The 26,061-nt window shown below is 41.4% G+C and overlaps 1 protein-coding gene across 3 annotated transcripts in view; it reads left to right on the top strand.

Annotated features, from left to right (window-relative positions):
* Window positions 1-26,061, top strand: part of C1_1H1orf146 (chromosome 1_1 C1orf146 homolog) — a 378,199-nt gene that overhangs the window by 267,627 nt on the left and 84,511 nt on the right. For 2 of the 3 annotated variants that reach the window (XR_013595255.1, XR_013595252.1), the window contains exon 5: window positions 3,970-4,113. The exons of the other annotated variant lie outside the window; for it this stretch is intronic. The gene's annotated coding sequence lies outside the window, so the exon portion shown is untranslated. The remainder of the gene's footprint in view (window positions 1-3,969; window positions 4,114-26,061) is intronic. 3 annotated transcript variants of the gene reach the window in all.

Here is a 26,061-nt window from a genome sequence, read left to right on the forward strand (position 1 = left end):
ATTGTGTGATTAACGTTTGACCTGTGTGCTTAGTTCAGTGTTCCATGAAGTGTTTCTATGGTAACAGGCAGAAGGCAGAATAGGGGTAGGGTTGAAACGTATGTCGTTTGGAAAGGATTGAAATGTTTAACCAATAGAAATGTGTGTTTGGTTTAGAATTAATGTGGGAAGCAATGTGATTTGATGTGAAGGTGTATATGTGTTCAAAATGAGAGGGAAGCTCTGCCATTCTATGGTTCTGGTGAGGTGTTGAAAACAGATTCTGAATAAGAAAATCTGCTGTGTTACTGACATACTTCTTATTCTACAAAACAATTGGAAAGGTGAATTATTAATTTGTGATGGAATGTATGTGGTGCATTATGATTTTAATCAGAGTAATGTGTTTGTCCTGCTAAAGTGCAGGGAATACTTTTTTCTCTAGAATTTTATTGTGAGTGTATGTGCATTTAGAAAGTATTCTGAGATAAGAATGTGTTTATGTTATGTGTTTGCACACAGATAACTATGCTGTTATAATGTTTTGGTAGAATTAGAAAACAGTTATTTTTTTATGTATTTGCAAAATGAGTGATGTTTCTACATTAAAATGCAGTACTTATTCTACACTATGAAATGTGTTTTGGTATAATAGAAGGGATAGTGTTGTTTGTCTAGAATCACACAGTGAGTCTTCTGTGCATTTAGGAATCACTCTGAGAGAAGCATTTTGGTAGTTCATGTGTTTCCCGACATGTAATTGGTTCTCACATATTGGTAGAATTAGAATATAGTAATTGGTTATGTGTTTCCCAAATGAGTTTAGTTTTAATAGTAAAATGCAGTTCTGAAATATATGGAATGCATGCTTGATGTTTTTGCAGACAAATAAGTACATGTAGTCTTGCAATGACACTACCCCCCAGTATGACTCCCTATACTACCTAATCACCATCTCACTACTCTAAAGCTTAAATCTATCACAGCAGGACCCCTTACACTACCCAAACACCATTATAGTATCCTACTAGTGTATTTATAAGAAATATTGTTATTTGTCTAGAATCACACAATGAGTCTGTGCATTTAGGAATCACTCCGAGAGAAGCATTTTGGTAGTTAATGTGTTTCCCGACATGTAATTGGTTAAAAACGTATTGTGTTCTCACATTTTGGTAGAATTAGAAAATAGTCATTGGTTATGTGCTTCCAAAATTAGTTTAGTATTAATAGTAAAATGCAGTTCTGAAATATATGGAATGCATGCTTGATGTTTTTGCAGACAAATAAGTACATGTAGTTTTGCAGTGACACTACCCCCAGTATGATTTCCTACACTACCCAAACACCACTGCACTACTGTAAACCCGCACTACTGTAAACCCTTAATCTACCTCCAGCCTGACCACCTACACTACCTATTCACCACTTTACTACCCTTAACCTTAAATCTACCCCAGCACAACCTCATACACTACCCAAACACCACTTTATTTCCTAGAACACTACCCTACCACGACCCCCTACACTACACAAACACCACTGCACTACCTTAAAGCCTAAAAACTATCTCTAGCATGATCTCCTATGGTACATAAACACCACTACACTTTGCTAGAACACTACCCCAGTATGACTCCCTATACTACCTAATCACCATTTCACTACTCTAAAGCTTAAATCTATCACAGCAGGACCCCTTACACTACCCAAACACCACTATAGTATCCTACTACTGTATTTATAAGAAATATTGTTATTTGTCTAGAATTACACAGTGAGTCTGTGCATTTAGGAATCACTCTGAGAGAAGCATTTTGGTAGTTCATGTGTTTCCCGACATGTAATTGGTTAAAAAGGTATTGTGTTCTCACATTTTGGTAGAATTAGAAAATAGTCATTGGTTATGTGCTTCCAAAATGAGTTTAGTATTAATAGTAAAATGCAGTTCTGAAATATATGGAATGCATGCTTGATGTTTTTGCAGACAAATACGTACATGTAGTCTTGCAGTGACACTACCCCCAGTATGATTTCCTACACTACCCAAACACCACTGCACTACTGTAAACCCTTAATCTACCTCCAGCCTGACCACCTACACTACCTATTCACCACTTTACTACCCTAAACCTAGAATCTACCCCAGCACAACATCCTACCCTACCCAAACACCACTTTATTTCCTAGAACACTACCCTACCACGACCCCCTACACTACACAAACACCACTGCACTACCTTAAAGCCTAAACGCTACCATGACCCTGTACACTACATAAACACCACACACTACCCTAGAACACTACCCCAGCACGACCTCCTATACTACCCATTTACCAATGGACAACCCTAAACTCTAAAACACTATAACAGCGCGGCCCACTAAATTAAATCTACACCAGCACGACCCCCTACACTACTGCACTACCCTAAAACACTACCACAGCACGACCCTCTATACTACACAAAAAACAGTGCACTACTCTAAACTCTAAATCTACCTCTAGTATGACCCCCTACACTACATAAACACCACTGTACTACCCTAAACACTAAAACACTACCCAGCACAACCCCGTACACTACTCAAAAACCAATGCACCACCCTAAACAATAAATCTATCCCAGCACGACCTCCTACACTACCCAAACACGACTGCACTATCCTAGAAAACTACCCCAGCATGACCCCGTACACTACCCAAACACTACTGCACTACCGTAAAAGACTATTCCAGCACGACTCCATACACTACACAAACACCACAACACTACCTTAAACTCTAAAACACTATCCCTATTATGACCCCATACACTACATAAACAACACTGCACTACCCTAGAACAGTACCCCAGCACGACCCTCTACACTACTCAAACACCATTGCACTACCCCAGCATGACCCCCTACAATACACAAACACCACTGCATCTTAAATCCTAAAACACTATCCCTAGCATGACCCCGTACACTATGTAAACACCATTGCACTATGTAAATGTAAATGTAAATGTATGTATACTTGTAAAGCGCACTATTACCTTTCAGGCATCCTGGCGCTGTATACTGCTGTGGAACCCTTCCTGGCTTTCCCTGTGAGATGCCCCCTACTGGGCACCCCCAAGCTGAAGCCAGGCATCCTAGCGCTTTCGGGCCGTTGTGAAGATTAAGCAAGCTATTGCCCAGAGTTGCAGAGTGGGACCCATGATTAGAGTAGGCACCGAGGCGAGAATTATCGAGTCCGTGGACATTGAGCCCAAGATCCTGCCGCGTCGGGAATTGAACCCATGTCCCGGGCCAGACCTCTGCCTCAGGATCTGCCGCTCTAATCGGTGAGCCACACTTCTCCTAGAACACTGTTCCAGCAGGACCCCCTACACTACACAAAGACCACTGCACTACCATAAACCCTAAATCTACCCCCAGTAGAACCACCTACACTACCGAATCACCAGTGTAGTACCCTAAACTCTAAAACACTACCCTAGCATGACCCCCTACACTAATGTTACACTACCCTAAACCTTAAATCTTCGCCAGAACGACATCCTACACTACTGAAATACCACTGCACTACCCTACAACAGTACCTCAGCACGACTCCATACACTAGAGAAACAACACTGCACTACTGTAAATTCTAAATCTGTACTGTTGCAAAACCATAGTGACTGTTTATGTACCATGTAGTAATCTATTTACTAAAGTAAAAGTGAACCAATTATGAATTCACTCAGTGTCTTTCCTTATAGTATTGTGATCATTTAGTAAATATGCATGTACTCATAAAGTGCTTCAGGTTCTAGTGTTATGGAGTGCTTCAAACTGCTATGCATTCTGTATGTAGTGCTCTTATCACCTTCACAGTTGTGCTTCAGGTCTACAGTTTTTTAGTCAGAATTTGTATGAAATGTGTTTGTATTGTAATTAAAATGTATAATTTTTTAAAGTTATTAATAAATACTTCTTTATGTTTATTTTTTACAGATACTGTTTATCATCGTTAAAATAAAGTTATCATGCCGCAGAAAGAAAGAAGAAAAAGTCAGAAAAAGGATACTTACTTGAAAAAATCTCAAGCACAAGTATTGGAAGAACAACATAATGTGGCTAAAAAGAGAAAAATTTCTGGTAAGACTACAGAAGACTTCATACAAAATATTAATAGATTCAAAAAAAAAATGCAAATGTTTAAAGCAGTGAAAATTTTCCAAGCACAAAAAAAAGTGCAAAGAATAGGAAAGGCAAAAAAAGCTATGTAAAAACAAAGGATAAAACATATAGTAAAAGAAGAGAAAATCAACATAAAAAAATCCGCAAAAAATTATTTTACAACAGAGTTGTCCATAATTTACTGAAACACACAAATAAATATAAAAAGAGAACACAATTTTATAAAAAGAAGAAGCATATCGAATCCATTGTTGAAAAGGCTTTTGAAGTAAAGAGGAAACTCTTCATTTTAGTATTGAAGAGAATTCAATCACTAGATAAACCAATCCATTTCAATATAATAATAATAATAATAATCCTTTATTCGGTATTTAAAAAACACCATAAAAGTACATATTTATACAGATAAAAAACAATTAAAATACAATTCATGAACATCACCTGCCCGCAAAAAAGTTGATCAGGAATAATTGGTGGAAAATTCATTCAGCACAACCCTCTTGTATTCCTTAGCCTAAGAGCAACCTTAATAAAATTCATAATACAAAACAATGTCCGTGAATCATTGGCCCTTTGCAAGAATAATAGGGCGACCTTAGCATGTCTGAACTTGGCCTGTTTTAAAATACCTACAAAAAAACTGCGCCTGGGTAATACATAAAATGGGCATAATAATACAAAATGAAGGGTGGCCTGCGGAGACCGATTGTCTCAGCCGCAGGCACCCTTCTGCTCAACAGTTAAAGTAAAACCTGGTGGATCGGCCAGTAGGTGATGTAAAAGGTTGAGCCTAAAACGGGTCATTAAAAATCTATCCTGCACATTAAACATCAGAGCGAGATAAGGTTCCATGCCCTCCCCTGTCTTAACCATACTGTGAGCACAGACTGTGGGTTTGCCTCCTTCCACTGCTGCTCTACGTGAGGCTACCTGATCCAAGAAAATTGTCTTGACTCTGATTTTATCTTGAGGGGTAATTTCCGTTGGCTTTGTAAAAAGATCCTTACAGGCAATTCCCTAAAGGGAAGTCTTCACATACTTTAACCATGGGATACTCATTCCTTTATCCCTGTTGAGGCAATCTCTAATGATTTGTCTGCTCAGGTCTGCCTCCGTGTTGGTCCAAATCTTAAGCCAAGCCATAAGGGGCCTGACCTTTACCAAATCCTCAATGTATACCCTACCCAATTCCTCATGAATAATAAGGGCGGGTATGCTTTGTGGGGTTTTGGGCACCTTTCTCAGATATTTGTTCTTCTCCATCTGTAACTGGTGGGCATTTACAAAACCCCAAACTTCAGACCCGTAGACAACTTTTGAGCAACATATTGAGCCATACAAATTCATTATTTGTTCCGGTGACCACCGACCCAGCCTGCGTCCATAATTCATTATAGCACCGGTCGAGGCCACTAACGTAGTACACCGCTCTTCAAGTAATGTTTTAAAATTTAAAAGCCCATCGAATAGCAGGCCAAGATAGGAAAAGGTCTGTACCTGCCCTATTTTATGTGCGCCTATTTTATAAGAAAACCTCTTACAGGGTTTAGTTCCAGCCAACATAACATAGGACTTGGTTAGGTTAGCCGATAAATCTAGGGTATCCATAAAACTAACAAACCCGTCTATCAGACACTGCAGCCCCTTTGGGGTGCGGGCTAAGAGTACAGCATTGTCTGCGTACAACAACACTGGGACGGGTCGGGTACCTACTCTTGGGGAATCCACCTTTAGCTTACCTAGCGCCTGATCTAAATTATTAATATACAAGGTGAACAGAAAAGGGGCCAGAATACATCCCTGTCTTACCCCGCTAGTGCAGGGGAAAGGTTCCGTGGTGCCCCCCTCCTGGATGAAACGCACTTTGGCGGTGGTGTTCCAGTGCAATGCTCTAAGAATATTTACCAAACCCTGATCAACCCCCAATCTGTTCATCGGGGCCCACAGCTTCTCTCTGTTACCATGATCAAACGCTGCAGTGAGATCTATGAACCCTAAATATACCGCTTCATTACTAGCTATAGTATATTTGGCCACCAATAAAGAAAGGTTCAGAAACTGGTCCGTCGTTGACCTCCCTGCCCTGAACCCATACTGGGCATCAGTAATAATTTGGTGTTCGTCGGTCCAGTCCATGAGGCGCATTAGAACCACTCGACCCAGGACTTTAGCTGTCACATCAATCAGCGATATAGGTCGATAACACTCAGGATTATCCCTATTCCCTTTTTTGAAAATGGGGACTATTGTTGCCGATGACCATGAGCGCGTGAGGCCAGTTGTGACAGGCGCGTTTATCACCCTTGTAAGGATAGGGGCCCACAGTTCTACATTACTTAAAAAAAGATCTGGTGGGATACCATCTGGTCCCAGCGCTTTATTTCGTGTAAGTCCCTGGATACCCACTACAATTTCCTCCAACGTAAATTGTACCGAGGAGACCCACTGGCAGCCCCTCTCAACGTCCTGATTGTTCTCCTCCGTATGGTTATACAGGCCTTTGAAATGGTCATACCATAGTTCCGGCAAGATGGTTGTGCCAATTTCTGGGGTGTTAGTGTCCTGGAAACAGAGGTTATTTATTATTTTCCAGAACGCAGTCATGTCCCTTCTATCTGCAGCGTCCCTTAGGTCTTCCCAGGTTTGTGATTGAAGGGAGGTCTTCCTGCCTTTAATCGCCTTTTTGTTTGCAGTTCTACACTGCGCAATTCTTAACTTATCCCATGGAAGGGTTTTCAGGCTACTTTTTAGAGCTTTCTGTGCTCGAGAGCAATCTTTGTCAAACCATCTGGAGGTGGTATTAGCCCTCCCAAGCGTAGTGGTTTTTAATAAACCATCTATCAGATGCGCCACTGCCTCAATTGCCCTAACCACAGAGGGCCCCTCCACGGAGAGATCTAAACACTCCCCAATCGATTCTTTCCCTCTTTCCATTAGGGATTTATAAAAGGCATCCCCATCAACTTTAGACCATCTGAGTCGTCTACCCTGGTCCGTTACCTTCTCAATACTGCCTGCCACCACCCCTCTCCTACCTCTTCTGGCGGGCAGGTCTATTATCTCAAGAACTAGAGGGTTCTGGTCACTAAATACACTCCATTCAATCTCGACCCCTGTTATCCAGTCCTTAAATAGTCTAGAAACCACAATGTAATATATGTAAGAGCTGCACCCTCTACCCTTAAAGGTTGGATTAACAGCTCCTTCCCTTCCAATAGCAACCAGATCAATGGTATGTTCCAGGGCATGGCTTTTCAGTACCTTACCTAATTCAATCCCCTCCCTTGTGTGCTCAAAATGCGGGCCTTCCTCTACCGGGCAATGAGACCACTCTTCGTTGAAAGGTGATAGGTTAGGGCACAAATGACAGTTAAAGTCACCAGCTATTACCACAAACGGGGCCACCGCCCCCTTCCTCCATGGTGTCTCTACACTTAGTTGCAACAGCATTATACAAATTAATCAATATCACACTTAACCCATTTATAAGGAACCCAAGAGCCTGCATGTTATTTGAGCGCCAATTTAAGTTAGTCCACACTCCCTCCGTCTGCAAGTCCACAAATATAAATAGTCCTCCCATAGCTCGCCCGACACTGATTTCTGGGCAGGCACAGAGAAACACTTGTACCCCGCTAAGTGAAAGGGGCTGCAGTCTACCACCCAGGTTTCGTGCAAACAAATGACCTGGAACCCGGTGATGTACTGCCTCCATTCTTGGTTATCAAATTTGGCTGACAAACCAGCTATATTCCACGATACTAGTTTGAGCCCCCTCTGAATTTGTCTCTTTGTAGGCTGAGGTGTCACGGGGGTTTTATCAATTGGTCTTTCGCCATTTAAACCATCATTGAGCCTTGAGAGGTTAAATTGGCTCACTAGCCACTGAGGAGGCAGGGAGGTTTGATCTAACCCCAGTGCATCCTCTCCCTGTTATCCTGGCCAAAAGTCTGGAAGAGTATCCTAAGACAGGGGAAGCAATAGTGGGATCAACAGGGCTCCTAGCAGGGTACTCCGTTTTTGGGGCGACCTCCTCTAATGTTGGGAAATTCCAGTTGTCATTCTTATGCTTCAACTGAAAGCCCCAACTTAGGCCACCCTCATACCTAGTGGACACCTTCAGTGCGGGGTGGGGGGATAGGGATGCAACCTGGGGGGTATTAGAGAAGCTTCCCTCTTCCTGTGAGAACTTCTTGGAAAGAGCTCTGTTGCTCTTTAGTCAATCAAGCTCCTCTAGTGACATCAAGGGGTCAAATCTATTCCTCAGGCTCAGTACACCCTGGTTACCCGGAAAAACACCTGGCATTGGATGGCAAAGGCCCGTCCCGTCATTAAAACTATCCATTCTTCCTAGATGTGCGGGACCTTGGCTGTGACTCAAAGTTCCCATCAGATAGAAGTAACCCAAGGGCAAAGGTCTTATATTACTTAATTGGTTTACAGGGCCCCCTCTTTATATGTGGTCGACTACTCTGCGGTCCCTAAAATTTACTACCACACAATTACCAGTGATGTCCTTGTGCCTATTCCCCAACCAGCTCACCCTCCGAGCAAACAAAATTTCCCCCTGTTCATTCTCTGAAAACGGCCTATTCCTATTCAGCCAAAACACGGTCTTATTCTTTAGTTCAACGTAAGATTCTGCATGGTCTGGCTTCTGCTCTGGCACCCCCGTGAGTATAACTACATATGGGGATGCCTCTGGGGGTAAATTTATGCATGGTAATTGATTAGTGATCGCCTTGGAGGGGGGCCCTCTTGGTTGGCACATCGATGGGGGTTCTGGGGTAGTCCGCTTGTGCGTTAGGACTTGTGCGATAGTTGTAGATGGGGCGGTGATTCCCTCACCTATACTCGGGGTACTTCTATTGGGGACACTACTAATACTTGGCTGTTGGGGAATTAAAGGTAGTGTTGGGTCCATAATAGAGGTTGTTTGCACAACTAGAGGTCTGCTAGATTGTACTGCGGGCAAGTTACCAGGAATAGTCTCGGGAGCATTAGGGTTGACTACAGTGGTAGAGGGCATAGTACCACCCTGGCCCCCGCCCCCTCGTTTTCAGTAGAGTTACTACTTTATCTAACCGACTCACAATTAGTTTCATCTGCGTGTTAACAACTTGCTCAAAGTGACTTTGCAGATCAGTTATTAATTGGGACACCCAGCTAGGGGGTGCTTGCGATTGCGGTACGTGCCCCTCATTCTCCCCTGCTTCCACACTAATTGCTTCAGTCTGGACAGGAATAGTTTTGTCTTTCTTATGCCTGAGTTTCCTAAGGCTGGCCCTCTTTTTCTTGGTGATAGGTGCCTTTCTCCCGGCTTTGGTTTTCTCAAGATTGTCTTTATTCACCATCTGGGCGCAGGGGATCTCCACGACTGGCGACACTAGTAAATTCTGTGGGGAGTTAACCATAACGTCGGTCTCAGGCTCTTGAGACATGGAGGTGAGGTCAATTTGCGGGGTTAGTGATAAGCGTCTGTCGGTGCTCTCTATTTCGCTAGATACCACACCAATGGCTTTTCGCAACATTCTGTCAATTGCAGTGGGCTGTACAATTGTAGGGGGGAAAGTTCCCTTTTGTTTGGTCACCAAACGGGGGTTAGGTGGGGTATTATGACCCAATTTAGATTACCTTGTTTGCACAGTACTAGCCATTATGTTAAAAGTCTGTTAAGGGTCTACAGAATAGGATGACTAGTGTGCAAACACAACCGAAATGCAACTCCAAGCCCCAATGACAATCTGTGTAACAAATCAAAGCCACCCCTACTGACCAATTTGTCAAACAACCCAACTCCACCCCCCTATTTATACAGAAGGCAAAGTTTTTGGGGTAGTGGCCCATCCCGGTCACTCACAGTCAAAAGCGCCACCTCTTCTCTCATCGGCCCGAGTCAGTAAAGATAGGAACTATCGCGCCCTCAATATTTCAAACGCTGTTCTCAAAAAGGGGGGGCCCAGCCCAGCCTCTTCCGGCCCCTGACGGCCACAGACGGCCCACCCTTTGCCCGGGCTTAGTCCGGCACCGCCCGCGCGCGTCCCGCGTTGCATGGGAGCGGGAGCGCTTTGAGGGCTTGTTGCGGTGCAGCAGTGACGCCAAGGTCCTGCGCCACAAGAAGGCTGCTGGGAAATGTAGGCCATTCCCCTTACGGCGATCGCGCTGTAGTGCAAGCCGTTCCCCTCATGGCGGGATGAAGGACTGAGGAGCCATTCCCCCCACGGCAATCGCTGGTCAGTGCAAGCGCGCCCCCCACGCTACTCAATAGCAAATCAAATACGCCAGCTTAAGTAATGCTTGATGCTTGGTGCTTGATGCTTAACACTTGAGCTGTGCTTCCATAAAGTCTTGATGTCCTACAGACAGTATCCAGCACTCAACTCTCATCCACAGCGCCAAAAAATAAATGAAACCACCCAGGATCATTCTACAACGGAGCAGTGGAACTTCAAGTGAAAATACTGAATACGGAAGTGTTTTCCGCTGCTGCAGCCTTCGTTCGGTTCCAAATTGCTCTCTCCTCCCTTGCTCAGTCAAGCCGAGCCCAGCCCAGCCCAGTCCAGAGTGGAAAAGTAGGATATAGAAGGACCGCCTGGGTCTTACCGCTGCTGGTAGCAGTGACGGCTTCAAGCGTTGATTACATCGCTGTAACTTACTCTTCGGCCACAATGGAAGTACTACAGCCACAGCGTGTCTCAGCACGTCTTCGCGTCTCAGCTTAGGCGGGGCAGTGTATGAGGAACACTGTTTTCATCAAGGCATCCAAGGTACGTCATAATCTTCGAGTGACCTCCGGCAGGAAAGAAGGTCGTTCCCGGTACTGGCCTTCTGTCGAGAGAACATAGGGCGGTTTTTCCAGGTCCGTATCTCCGTGTTTTATTCCCACAGACAAGGTGGAGAGGCAACCAATCCATTTAATGAAGGCCAAAAGTAAGAGGAAAAGAATAATTAACAGAAGTAATTTTTGTGATATTTTTTAGGGCAATGGAAACACAGTTCAAGTTCAGAGCCTTTTTTTAATGAAGAGAGTTATTTACAGAGCAATGATTTGTTGCATGCAGTTGACACCAGTGGTCGAGCTTATGAGGTTAAACATGGTTGTCCAATTGAGAAAGAGCAAATGGTTCTTAGAAATGTAGAAGAAGTGATAGCTGATGAAGTTCTAGGCAGACGTCCTAAAGCCCCAGTGTACACTTGGAATTGTAGTAGTATTTGTAGTGTACGACAAGAATCTATTGATAAATTACGTAATTTCTTACAAGCATATTGTCAACAAAGTGTTAAACAAAAGATGAAGGTGTTGCAAGGACTACACCCTTGCAGAGTGAGAAAACACACTGGTTTGCAAGGTCATTCTCTGGTTTGTCTTTCTAGGAAAGTATGTCAAAGTGTTTTCACCACTTCAGGATGTTGGCAGTACATCATACTCAAATGCGGAAGTTAGTGAGAAGATTGTATTATGCAAAAAGTCCAGCACTAAAGTTAAATGAGTTGAACACTGCTCTTTTACGTGGGTCAGTATCAGATGTGAAAAAGGTTTGTGATGATATTGAGTTTTGTTACTTTGGTCCAGAAGGAGAGAGTGAAGAAACTCAGACATTACTAGAAGAAAATGTTGTAGAGAATGTTGAACAAAATTGTACAAAAAATTTTGAAAATGAAATTACAAAGTTTAAGATGATTTCAGGTGAAAGGTCACATTTTTCTTGTATTTGTTGTCGCCAAACTCACTACAAAAATCAGACTAGGAGTGTTGATCTGTATTTAAAAAGTGAAGTGTATTTGTAAATATTGTTATAACAAATTAGATGCGAATAGAATGCCTGCTAGAGCTGTGCATAATAATTTAGAGTTAGTTGCTGTTCCTCCAGAACTGACAGATCTCAATACCTATGTGTCTATTCTCATTCAATGAATGTGTGCACCCGTTTCAGGCTATTGTTCGTATGGAGCCTAAAACAGGTAAATTGCCCCCTTCAGATTTAAAAAGAGGATTAAAAGGAAGAGTTGTGTATTTACCGTTAGATTTAAAGAAAAATATTGAAACTATTGGTGTAGACAGTGTAGAAAGTGACCCACTAGTTATTCTTGTTAATGGTGTGCCGACTAAGAATAAAAAAATCTGGCAGGAGTTAGTGGATGTTAGGAAAGTGCAAAAGGCAACATTGTATTTGCTAAAAAACAATACATACTATAAGAATGTTTATATAGGAGAAGAAGAAATAGTTTTAGCAGAAGATACTGAAACGTCAAGTGGACAAATCGAAAAAGTGGATATGTTAAGATGTGAAGAAATCTATGAACATTACAGTGTGCATCCACCTCATTCAAAAGAAGTGATGGGAAACCCTATTGATTTGTTCCAAATGAAAAAAGCAAAAGGAAGTCCCATGAGTGTATGGGAAGAGAGCTTGGAAGCTGGTTGTTTTTCACAGTTGTTCCTAACTGGAAAAGGAGGACCATATGATGAACGTCCTGTGCAGATTCCTGCATCTGAATATCAGACAACAAGATTATATGCAGAAGATCCAAGATTTCGACAATGTATCCCTTATATATTTCATCTTTTGTTTGAAAGTGACTTGTCAGGACTTTCATATGCAGTGAATCATATTCTAAAAACTGGAATACATCTGCAAAATGTATCTGCAAAAGATTTTATGGATAAAGTGCACCAGAGAGATGCTCATCTAGAATCTCAGCTCATTCATGTGATGGCATGTCAGCGTGGGACTAATGAATATTGGTACCGTCGTCATGTAGAAATGAAATGTATGCTACAGAACCTAGGAACTCCAACATGGTTCCTTACCCTGAGCTGCACTGAGTACGCTTGGGATGATTTACTAGAATTTCTTCGAGAGGCAAATTCGAATATAAAAAACATTGAATACAAGACACCTGGAGAATTGTGCTCTTTGGATCCTGTTAATGTATGCAGGTATTTCAATCATAGATTTGAGGCTATGATGTCTTTTATCTGCAATAAAAAAATCCTCCTCTTGGAGAAGTTGTGGATTTCTTTTGGAGAAAGGAGTATCAAGCAAGATGTGCTCCTCATTTACATATGCTGTTATGGATTAAGGACGCTCCCAAATTTGGAACAGAGAGCGGATGATACTGTTTTGAGTTTTATTGAACAATATGCAACATGCAACATGTGCTGTACCCAAAAGCACAGAAGAGCACAAGTGTTACGATTCCAAAGCCACCGATGTGGAAAATACTGTCGACAAAAGTACAAATCTAAGGACAAGTTCTACACCAAATGTCGTTTTGGATTTCCTCGTCCTATAATATCGAAAGGAAGAGTGAACAGTTTTATGTCATCTTTGCGACATACTATCACAAGAAAGTCCCCAAAAAATACATACAACTTAAGAAGAAATGAAGAGTCAAAATACATAAATGACTACAACCCAGTTATTTTATCCATGTGGAATGCTAACATGGATATTCAATATGTTGCGGACCATTCCATTGCTGTTGCTCGATATGTAACATCTTATATTACAAAATCAGAAAAGACAGAATTGAAAGAAATGTGGGAAGCGATTTCTCACGAGAAGACTCTAAGTAAGAAATAATACAGTTTCAATTTGAAGATGTTATCGCATCGAGAAATCGGAGCATATGAATGCTCAGATCGGTTATCATCTGCAAGTCTATACTCCAAATCTAGAAGAATCATTTATGTGACTCTAGGTCTTGCAGCAATGCGAAATCGAGTACGTGAAATCTGTACAAGAAATTGAATATTTAGCAGCAAAAGATCCAGAAAGTACAGATATTTTGAAAACAAATATGTTGGATACATATTACCCAAACAGAAGTCATCATCTTGAGAACATGTGTCTCTATGAAGTGCTGCAAAACTATACTTTTAAACGGAATACTACAGAGAACATCAATGATGGAAAATATGGAGTAATTGGTCCCGAAGGATGTTTGGTGAAACAAACGAAAGGAAATTTGATTAATCACAGGAAGCGGAGTTGTGACACTGCTGATAAAAGGGAATTTTACTATTTAGCTCTTTTACAACTATTCAAACTATGGCGTTCAGAACTGGAATTACTTGGAGATTTCCAGAGCTATGAAGATTCCGTTAATGCTTGTAAAGATAGCATACAATGCAGTGCTTTTGCAAATTATGTGAAAATGTTGAACGATTAAATTGATCAAGAAGCTACAATTGCAGCTGAGATTGCTAGAGACAGTTCTCAAGACAGTCAAAGTTCTACTGCGCGGAGTCAAGATACACTAGGACAACCAATTGTTGAAAACGAAGCAGCAATCACCATGAATGAGGTGGAAACAGCAGTATCAGGTTTAAGAAGATGTAACAAACTTAGGAAACGTGGAAGAACAACTAAATGTTGAGCAAAAACAAATATATGAGCAAGTGAGACAACAGATTGACCATGGATTACTTCATGAAAAGAAAGAGTGCTCATGCACGTCATTTCAACCTATCCAAATGTACGTGAGCGGACAAGCTGGAACAGGAAAAAGTTTCTTAATTAAAGTAATTACAAGTTATCTACAGAAAACAACTGAGTCACATTTGTCTTGTCTTGTCACTGCTCCAACTGGGTTGGCAGCACACAACATTAAAGGAATTACTGTAGTGTAGTTCCTATTATCCCAATAGGCTCTGCGCATTGGAATAATACCTTCAATAGTATAGGCCTAGACCAGACGTTAACTAGGTCTACTACTGTCGATATTAGACTTAAAGTTTTGGGTTTGCCAGCTAGCTCAGAGTTCACTAGAAACTTTCTCGAATAGGCAAGGAGGAGTTGAACCTCCCTGGATAGACAAGAAGGGATTTAGTTTCTGACAACCATAGAACATGACAACTTTGCTCTCCCCTAATCAAGAGTGTATCTCGAGAGTCGTGTGAAAACAAAAGGCAATTTATTTTACTCAGTCAGTACGTGCATTCTTAGTCTCATCAGATTGTAGAGAAAAGGAAGAGACGGGCGTGTTCAATAAAAGATGTTATTTATTGATCAGTCTCTTTTCTCGTATAAGAGAAATGGATCGTTATTATTGCAATACTTATGATTAAGTAAAGTGCATACATTAAAAGCAGAAGTATAAAATAATACTGTAAAAACATTGATATGGTTTCTAAGCCATATGAAGGTTTAAAATGAATAAAATATATTACATACACATATACATTTGACTAATCGTACTCAACTGGTGTTTCTAGCTACGCCTACCCCGTGTACCTGACCTAAGCCTAATACGTGGGCGGGAATAGAAAGTTACAGTTTAAGTTAAGTTTGTTTTGCCAAGTGACTGACTAAAGAATTCTCTGCGAGGGGTTATTCAGTTCTGTACCTGGAATCTAGGATGGATGAGGGATGGTATCTCTCGTCTCTGGTCTCGATATTCCAGGCTGCCTGCGAGGGCTACCCGGAAGCGCCGGAGCTGGATTTCTCGGCAGGAGAAAAACGGCTTCTCGTTCTCAGCGCGTCAGGAAGGCGGGGCTGCGCCAGCGGGGTCTACTCTGCTCTGGGCTTCGGCAAGTCCGGCTGCTCCGATCTCGTCACCACCGCGTGTGTTTGCATAGGGCAATATCGGTAATATTTATACCTTTAAGGTGCCGAGATTGACGTAAGGATGGACATAGATACGTCAATAAGGATGTCATACGACCAGGTCCTTAGCACATTCTTTTGCTGAAGTTCTCGGTGAAATCAAAACAATGGCCGCAGGGTTTTTCCCAAGGTGTCATAGGTTTGATTTGTTTTGAGAACTCCATATGCCTTATCAGGGGCTGGAGGAATATCGCTTGTCTAATTAGATGGCAAGCGTTATGACCTAATCAGATAACACGCTCCTGTGCCGTAGTGTGGCTTTATCAGATAACGGTTCCTGCATCATGGGGGTTTTCTGCCTCATGGGATGGCTGCTAGTTAACTTGTTAGTTTGTTAACCAGAATAGGGTCAGGAATAGGGGGATCGATACAGAACCTATAGGAATACATCACACCCACTCCACGCTAACTATGGACATAGTTACTAATCTATGCATAGTAAAACATACTGTAGAGTATCGCGTATACCTTACCACCCCAAAATACATAAATGCATTTTGAATTTATCAAATATACGGGAAAAAAAGCATTTACATGTATTGTATGCACTCAAGCTGTGAAATAATGCTAAAGTAATCACGCATTTGTATACATTATTGCTAAATGGTATATGAGAATTTACACATGAAATGGCTCTTAATACAGAAAAAAGTTTCGAGACCATTCCATCACAGAATAAAATAATTATGAACATACCAGCGGGCAGCTAATGTCTATAAGCTATCTAAAAGTAGAAAACTTAGTTCTCTCAGAATAGTCCTTACTTTAAGCAGAAGATAGTGTCCCGAAAAATATGCAAAAATATTTTGGGGCTGCTGAAAAAAATTGCTGTCCGTGAACTGGAGGGAAAATTGTTCATGGTATTTTGCTATTCTAGTTGAAGGTCAAATTCAGGGAACGCCGTGTACGAGCTTGCTCAAAAGTCTCTATTTCTGCTCTGGTGAGAACATCATATCATTTAGACTCTCGAAAAAGTTGTCAACAGCTTCCTGGGAGATTTCCACTAACTCGGAAATAGGTGTAACCATGCATTCGTGCGCATGATTGTCTCCATTGACATTTTGATTTGGATTGCTGACAGAAGGTCGTACCTGATCGATGCTGCTTTCATTTTGAACCTCACTACCCCTTAATCGTAGTGGTGAAGCTTCCACGAATGCCGTCATCAGGATTGGTAGCCGTTGAGGGCAGCACAAAGCATGAGCCTTTGTTGGACTCAACAATGTTTCTGCATCCATTGGCGCATCCGATTGTAGTGTCAGACAGGTGTCTAACACGCATTCTTCTCCGCACAGCAGGCACCTTAATACAGGTAAAACACATCGTTGCCACATTGGTCGAAATGATAGAAACCAAGTCATGTTCAGGTCTCTAAGCCGGGATAGTCCCAGGATTTTTGATATCCGGTCCCGGTATCCAATGGCTAGGATTGTTTCTTCCCTTGTCGCAGGTGTTTTGTCTGTGACATGGTTTGCCATAACGAAATATGAGGACTAAGAATAGGATTCCTGCAATTAGTCCCAAAATGAGGGGAAGTCCGCCAAAAATCGAAATATTTAAGATTTCATTCAGGATTTCTGCGAAATGTATGGGGGAATTAGTCGATAACAATGAATGTATCTCTGCAGTCGTCCTTGCGACTAGGAGATCATACGTTTCTTTTGATGACGTGAGCCTTGTCGGCGTCTGAAGAAGCACTGTTTTCATTCTGCTTAAAGTATCTATTCGAATAGAAGTAATTTTCAAGTTGGGCCATGCCCTTGCCTCCCTGTCTGGAAAGGAGCTGGGGAACAATAAGCGTCCACAGCACTTGACCTTCGCAGTCGTAGTTACGAGATAAGGAGTCCCGGGCATAAGACTACAGCATCTGCGGTCCACAATTAGAATGTAACTCCCATTGTAGAGTCTTTGAAAGAATGGTTCTATCTCTGTAGCAGGTGTGCCTAGCTGGTGACATGAAAGGTTATTTGAGTTTCCTTCACAGGCTCCATGCAAACTAATTCCGTTACACAGAAGTGTACCGCTTAGTGACATCGCACAATTATTGCCACTAAGAAACACTTTCTGTCCTTTATTACTGACACATGCATGTGAATAGGGCAGGTTCCATGTTGTTTTAATGTACCCTTTTCCCAATTTTTCGTACATGCCAGCCTGTATATATTTCTGGCAGTATTGAAACCTGAAGGTTGAGATTGGAATATGAATTATCCCATGTATTATCCATTCACTGACAGGTCGTTCTGACATTGTCACTGGTAATCTTTCGAGTTTCTCAATGCTCAGGATTGTATAATCAGCACCCTTCTGGGCCATACTGATTTGTTTATCAGTAAGGTTAAAGATATTGAAAAGTGACGTTGTGTTGATTAAACGCCAAGGCACATAGCCTGAACGCAGATTTTGTAACGTCCAGCCAAGCTGTACAATTGAACGCAATTGAGACTGACCGTGTTGTAACAACAGTAAGTCTTGCGATATTATGTCGATTGCTGAAGACAAAATGCTGTCCAAAGAAAAAATTCCGGAGGACAGAGTCATTAACCCATTGTCCACTACAGAAAGTGATTTTTCCAAATTAATACGGTCAATTTCCCGTATTCTTTCTGCTGTCTCAATTTGAGTAACCTTCCAGGCCTCGTTGTATGCTGCATATACAGAGGCTGCTATGAAACGTTTCTGACGCTGTTTGCGCGGTCCCATAATGAAATCACGCAAGTCAGCACCATCAGTAAGTAAAGTTAGGTGTTGCTTAATTTCTGCCAGTGTGGAAGTTTGTAGCCACTGAAGGCATAATTTGCCCACACTGTAGGTGGTTATTATTCCTGGGTGTTGTCTTTGGGAATATCTAGGGTCTGGCCTGGTCATTTTGAACCCCTGTGTTTTGTTCAGGAATCTGTCTTGACAGTTATTAGTATCTGTGGGCCAGATCAACCACTTTTTCCAATCAGGATGTGTTCTGTTTTGGTTTAATACATAATTTACGTCTATCTCTTCGTCCGTGGAGCTATTGCTGTTCAATGTTGGTTTTGGAATAGACGGTTTATTTAAGTCTTTGATTTTGGCTAGGCCAAGACAGGTAGTTTGTTGAACAGTGTCATTTAAAAATATAATTCGTTCTGGGATCATGCAGGCTCTAAACAAAGATTCTATACCCTGTACTTGCCATTCTTTTGTGCCCCAAACACTTTTCAATTCAACATTTTTGTCCCAATAATCAAAACCAAAAGTATTCATTTGTTCAAAGAATGAGTCTGAATATATCAATTTTGTGTTGGTTATCATGGTCTTTGTCCCTGTCTTATTTGACAATTTGAAATAAAATGTTTCAGCATTACTTGTGTTAAAACCTGAAAAGTATGAATATTTGTCATAAACGGTTCTTGAGCTTCCTTTTGGAGGGGTTGCACAATGTTCCCATTGATTATAATTTAAAACATTTCTAGGTTGTGCAGATCTATGTAGAAAATGGTTACCATAGTGGTTATAACAGTACATACTATCATAATTTGTCGAACCCTGCAAATAATCATGTTTGGTAAATTTAGCAGACATCACTAAGTCAGACATCATATTGTTTATACTTTCAAAGTCCCAATCATCAGCAAATGTGCTTGGTTTTACGAAGTCACTTAATGAGATTTTAATTTGGTGTGGATATTTCAGGATTTCAACCGGACCATAGATTTCGTAGTCAGTGTTGTCCCATGCTACCCCACCCTGTATAGGATTGGCTGTGAAGTTGACTAAAGAAAGTTCTCTTTTCTCGACGTGTGAAGATGTGTGTGGTTTGAGGATCAAGTTGATTTTCTGACTTGCTGTGTCCATTTTAGCATATTTTCCCTCAATGAAGCGTCCCAATGTTAGTATCATGATGAGCCAAAGTATGAGGATAAATGCACCAAAACCCACCCAAAATTCAATCCATGGAGAAATTAGGTATGTTTCTTTCAGTTGTTTCAAAAGTACTTTAACTTTATCTTTTAAGGTTTTTGTTGATGGCTGTGTCTTTGATTCAGTGAAGCCTTCAGAGGAATCATCGAAGTTTATGAAGTAGCCGGATGCAGTTCTGTCTATTGTTCCAATTGTTTCAGGATTACTGTTTCTTGCATAGTCGTTTGTTACTTCATTATAGGTTGGTGTGTCTCTGCTAAATGTTTTTATTTGGGTGTTTAGAGGTCTAAGTTCCATTGCATTGTTGCATAGTCCTTGTTGTTCTTCTGTAGGCGTTTCGAATGTGATTAGCCTCTTTGTTAGGACCTCTGTACTGGTAGCAAACCTTGGTGTTCTGCTACTCATGGGGAGTCCACTTGGCCTACTGTTTGTTATCGGCCACATGATTGTGGTTTTACCAGGTCGATGGATACAACTCGGTTCTCCTTTTTACCAGCAAGCGGCGGTAGTACAACTGATCTTGTCCCGTTGATAGACAAGACAGGAACTGCTTTTCTGTAAGAAGGCCCAAATTCCTTCTTTACCGCGATCTTTTCTCTGACTAGATCCCCGACTTTTGGAATCCAGACAGGCCTTGCTGGGACAGGTGGTGGTTCTTCAGTGGTTGTTGGCTGTTGTTTCAACTTTATGTTGCTCAGGTCTTTTCTTGTTTCGTTTAAGTCCTGTAAAATAGCCAAACGATCTTTGATATCAAAGCTTTTTTCCTTTACCACTGAAGTCTGACTGTCAAGGTCAGAGATTAACATCCTAGTTCCAAATAATAATTCGTACGGACTGAATCCCTTCAGAGAATTTCTTGGCAAGTTATTTAGACTACGTTGGACTCTTATTAGATGTTTGACCCACCCAGCTCCCGAACCTAATATCCTTTCTATTATAGATTGCTTTATGCCTTGGTTTTTTCTTTACACCATCCCGTATCCCTCAGGAAGGAAGTGAGAAGATTCCCGCTGTGCTATGCTCATTTGGCCATGTTTCCCCTCAGGCTGGAGGGCTCGAGTGAAAACAATGGTCAAACGTAGCATGCTCTTAGCGTATATGCCATTTAGACTCGCAAATCTTTGTATAACAGTCCAGACGTCAGCCGAGTGCTGGTGATCTACATTATAAGTGGAAACTAGCCTGTATATGTTAATCGGACGCTTTGCTTTTTACTGTTGATCTTTTCTGGAGTGAAGCGACACGGTATTACACCGTTTCTCTCACCACTGCGATTCCTGTTGCAGTTTGGGCACTTTTTTACAAACATGGTGTGATGCAGGCTCATGCCTGGCCACCAGTACCTTGATTGTAATTCTTCCAGAGAATCTTTTAGTTTGAGGTGTCTGAGTCCCTCGCCCATATGTGCGTCTGCGATTAACAAGTTTCTCCTGTCCATGTTTGGAATCACTCTATCCCCCACTCCAGGGATTCGAGCAAAAGGGACGGAGTTTGCATCGATTATGTATGTATATTTGAGTGGATAGTTGATCGGTAGCGCTGAGCAGTCGCCTTTTGATGACGTTTTCACTGCCAGCACTGTTTCACCGTCAATATACTTCACTGTACGCTTTTTCCGAACTACGGAAGCCGATTTAGTTGCTACCGCTGTGGCTGTTTCAGCCAATGAATTCCCTGCAACGTGAACGCCATCACGCTGATGACTCAGTGAGTGTGTCACGTGAGTCTTTGGTAGTTCTTTTTGTAAAAGAGCTATTTGTTCCCAGAGCAGTTTCTGCTTTATTGTTGCACCTGTGTCATCTTTGTAACCGTTTTGAATCCATGTCTGCAAATCCTTGTTATATGATTTGACGCAGTAATATGAATCGGACACTATAAGTGTTGGGAATTCGCGATCCGCATTATCTAGCGCCATTTTCAATGCTATTATTTCAGTCTGTTGTTCTGAATTAGTTTCTACTGAGTGTGTTTTTGTTAATAGAGGTCTTAGTTTACCTCCGCGCCACACTTCTTTTGTAATCTCACATGTGGGGTTGTATGCTTGTTCTCCCCAAACGGAGGGTTGAGCATGTCCGTCTGTATAGATTACACAAGCGTATTGTCGTAAGGGCAGAATGTCGATAGGCAGAGGGAATGTTCTTTCATATTCTAGATTTTTCAATTCCTTTAGTTCTGGATCAAAGTAGTAGTATACTTTGTCCGTTGTAATTGAATTCACCCATTGTATCCATTCAGGATTCAATGTTGTTGTTGGTAAATTACCCGGGGTTGTTAATGCCTCAAAGGCCGATTCTGCTGTTCTGACTGTGATATGTCTACCGTCCGCTTGATCTTTTTCTCTAGCTATTGCGGTTTGAACTGCATGAACAATATTTTCTTTAATGCTGAATTTCTTTTCAGCCTCTGTGTACAAGTGTGATTTGAATGCAATTGGTACCTTTTCTCCCTCATTAGAGGTCAGGTATGTGAATCCGCATCTTCCTGGGATGACTCGAATCACAAGATTGCGTGTGTTATCACGTGTTTCTAATTTTGTTTTAATTAGCATGTCTGTTCGTAAGGATCTCAGAATTTCTGTGTGTATTTGAGTCCAATTGGTTCTTTTAAAATCTGGTTTTATTAGATCATAAAGGGGTTTGACCCTTTCTGCGTAATTTGCAATGTATGTTCTTCCGAAATTTAGGAAGCCTAGAATTGACTGTAGGTTTTTTAGTGTTCTAGGTGCTTGGAGTACGGCACATTTCTCTAGGAAATTGTCAGCCAGGCTTTTGCCTTCACTTGATAATTCATATCCTAAGAACAGGACTGTCAGATGGGCAATTCTGGATTTTTTTTAAATTGAATTTGTAACCCTCTGCTGCGAACCCAAGTATTATGGTGTTCACTCTCTTCAAGTGAGTCTCCAAGTCATCATCTGTTAAGTATATGTCGTCGACATATGATAATGCTTCGTCGTCATATGTTTGTAGTAATTCTGTTACTCTCGCTGAGAATACTCCCGGGCTGTTCTTGTACCCCTGGGCTAACCGACAGAATTGTTTTTGAGTGCCATTTATTGAGAATGCAGACAAATATCTGCTCTCTGGTGCTATGTTTTGACAAAAGAATCCATTAGAGATGTCTAATGTTGTTTTGTATTTTTTGCACACTATGTTATTCATTAGTGCAGCACTATGCGAGTTTTGCACTGCAAAAGTTTTGCAACATGAGTTAAGATGTTGGTAATCCAAAACTAGACGATATGAATTGTCTGGTTTGGAGACCGGAAACAAAGGGTTGTTCATTTGTGAGGTGCAAGTTTCAATCACCCCCTGGTATTCTAGCTGATCTAGGATTTCTTTTACCTGTTTTTTAGCTTCTTGCTTAATTGGGTACTGCCTCTGTGCAGTAGGTTGTGATTTTAACTGGATTTTGTGAGGAGGAGAGTCCTCATCCCATCCTACGTGATTTTTATATAAAGCAGGAGCTAGGGCTACTGCCCACTTTCTAGCAAGTGTGTATTTTTTATGAATTGGGATGTGATTTGAGAAGGCAGGCATAATTATTTCTTCGCCATGAGGGCACTCCCTGACAAACTCTGGTGGCCAGTCTTTTTCAGCTAGAAGGATGTCATAGCCCTTGGAGAGATTATCCCAAAATAGTCCCCTTATTTTTCTAGTCTTATCCCCTTCTATACGTAAGGTTATTTCATATATTTTGTGAGGTTTGCTAACTCTGGTGTCTGCAGTTTCCACTTGAAGATATTCATTTGTGTCCACTGTCTCCAGATGATTCATAAGGACTTTGCGAGCTATGCTCACTTCTGCTGCGCTGTCTAGCATTGTCTGAGCCCATTGTCCGTTTTTCAGTTGTGTCCTCAGTATTCTCGGCATTGTTGACTACCTTGATACTAGCTACCTTCTTTTTTGGAAATTGTAATTTCTTTTTTAGCTGAGCAGGTTCCTTGTCTTTGGACTTGGCGTGCTCTTCTTTCCGATTTCTGCGAGGAAGTCTGAAAAGATTGAGAGGGACGTGTATCAATGTCTTGATATCTATCAGGCTTCTTTATATTATCCCTATTTCTAAGGTTATATCTTTTCCCAGAGGGGTCACTTTGGGGTGACCTGTGTCTTTGGTTCGGAGATTTTTCTCTCCGCCGAGGAGACCTTCCTCTGGACTGGAATTTCTTTTCTTTAGGATTGGATTGTTTGTTTCCATCCCAGCTCTTTTTTTGTGATGTTGAATTATTATAAAAAAATATTTTTTCAGGACTTTCAATCAGTTGTGGTTTTACTGGTATTCCACCTAAACTATCTCTACCTAGTTCCTCATAGGATTTTTCTATGATTCTGGCAATTTCAGCTGGTTGGTCTGCTATATCTGTCTCCTTTAACCTCTGGCGGATCGCCACGTTTGCTGCTTCTCCCTTTATGTTGGCTAATAATATAGCCGAGACCTGCTTGAAGTTTTTTAGTAATTTCATACCAAGAGTTAAAGCGGGCTCTGGACCATATTCGTCTTGAATTTGTTTTAGCACATCTGGTATTACCGAAATGGATGGAACACCGTGCGTTTTTGTGTAGATGGAAGCAAAGACTGTACCCCAAGTGTCACAGTCCTCAATGTGTGGTGCGATTCCCATTGGAAGACAGATAGTCAGAATCCTGTGTTTTTCTAACGGGGTGGTGTCTGGAAACACAGCCTCTATTTGGGTGATTTTTTGTGCTAACCAGAATGGTATTTGTTCCCGTTTAGCTGGTACTTTACCTAGGCAGGATTGTATGTTCTGTGGTGTAATTTTATTTGTGTTCCCCTGGTGAGGGGTCAGTTGTGGAATTTTAATTGCTGGTTGAATTGTTGAAGTCCGCATCACATATTGGACTAATTGTCTATGTAATTTTATTAATTGTTTCAACTGTGTTAACAGCTCTGCTGCAGACATCCCATTGATGTCTGGATGTGGTGTGTATCCGGCTAGGACCGGCCACGTTGCTCCTGGTCTACCTAAAGGACCGAGCCTTGTGATGTGATTATTGTGTTTTAGGGCGCCATTAAATAAGAGCAGGTGCTCTTCAAATTTAAGTGGTACTTCCACCTCCTCGAAAGGAGTGTACTCTCCAGGAGGTTCCTCTACTTTGTAATAGTGGAAGTACTTTGTTACAGCATTTGCTGCTGGAAAATGTATCCATGAATAGTATACCTCTGTCTGCCGATATTCGTGTGCCTCAATTACGAATATGACTGTACCACCTCTAGGTGTCAGTCCATTTTCTATAAGTTTTAAAGTTATAGATTTCCTCTTAAAGACCGGGATGAGTATTATATCCTGGTCTGTGTCTAGCAGTGCAGCATCAGCTGCTGCGAGTTCAGTTGCTAATCTAACTGCCTCTCTTTCTTCATCACTGTCTCCCATTTTACCGACAGGATGGTTACTTTGTTTGTTTGCAGATCAGGTTTCTTATGGAAACAAAGATTAGATGCACAATATTTTGGAACGGTTTATCCTTCAACGTTGACTAAACCAAGTACCATACATAGGAGTTTCCTCCTGCGAGGTTTGGCGGATATTACCTTTCGCCCACTCCAGACGTCTTTGGAGTATTATGGGAAAAAGGGGTCTGAGTGAGAAAGCACGACTGAGTTACTCTAAATGTCTTACGTTAATTTTATCGCCCTTCCAAACGCGTTGGGCGCCATGTAGTGTAGTTCCTATTATCCCAATAGGCTCTGCGCATTGGAATAATACCTTCAATAGTATAGGCCTTGACCAGACGTTAACTAGGTCTACTACTGTCGATATTAGACTTAAAGTTTTGGGTTTGCCAGCTAGCTCAGAGTTCACTAGAAACTTTCTCGAATAGGCAAGGAGGAGTTGAACCTCCCTGGATAGACAAGAAGGGATTTCGTTTCTGACAACCATAGAACATGACAACTTTGCTCTCCCCTAATCAAGAGTGTATCTCGAGAGTCGTGTGAAAACAAAAGGCAATTTATTTTACTCAGTCAGTACGTGCATTCTTAGTCTCATCAGATTGTAGAGAAAAGGAAGAGACGGGCGTGTTCAATAAAAGATGTTATTTATTGATCAGTCTCTTTTCTCGTACAAGAGAAATGGATCGATATTATTGCAATACTTATGATTAAGTAAAGTGCATACATTAAAAGCAGAAGTATAAAATAATACTGTAAAAACATTGATATGGTTTCTAAGCCATATGAAGGTTTAAAATGAATAAAATATATTACATACACATATACATTTGACTAATCGTACTCAACTGGTGTTTCTAGCTACGCCTACCCCGTGTACCTGACCTAAGCCTAATACGTGGGCGGGAATAGAAAGTTACAGTTTAAGTTAAGTTTGTTTTGCCAAGTGACTGACTAAAGAATTCTCTGCGAGGGGTTATTCAGTTCTGTA

This window comes from Lissotriton helveticus, chromosome 1_1 (assembly GCF_964261635.1).
Source record: "Lissotriton helveticus chromosome 1_1, aLisHel1.1, whole genome shotgun sequence".
Classification (NCBI taxonomy): Eukaryota; Metazoa; Chordata; class Amphibia; order Caudata; family Salamandridae; genus Lissotriton; species Lissotriton helveticus.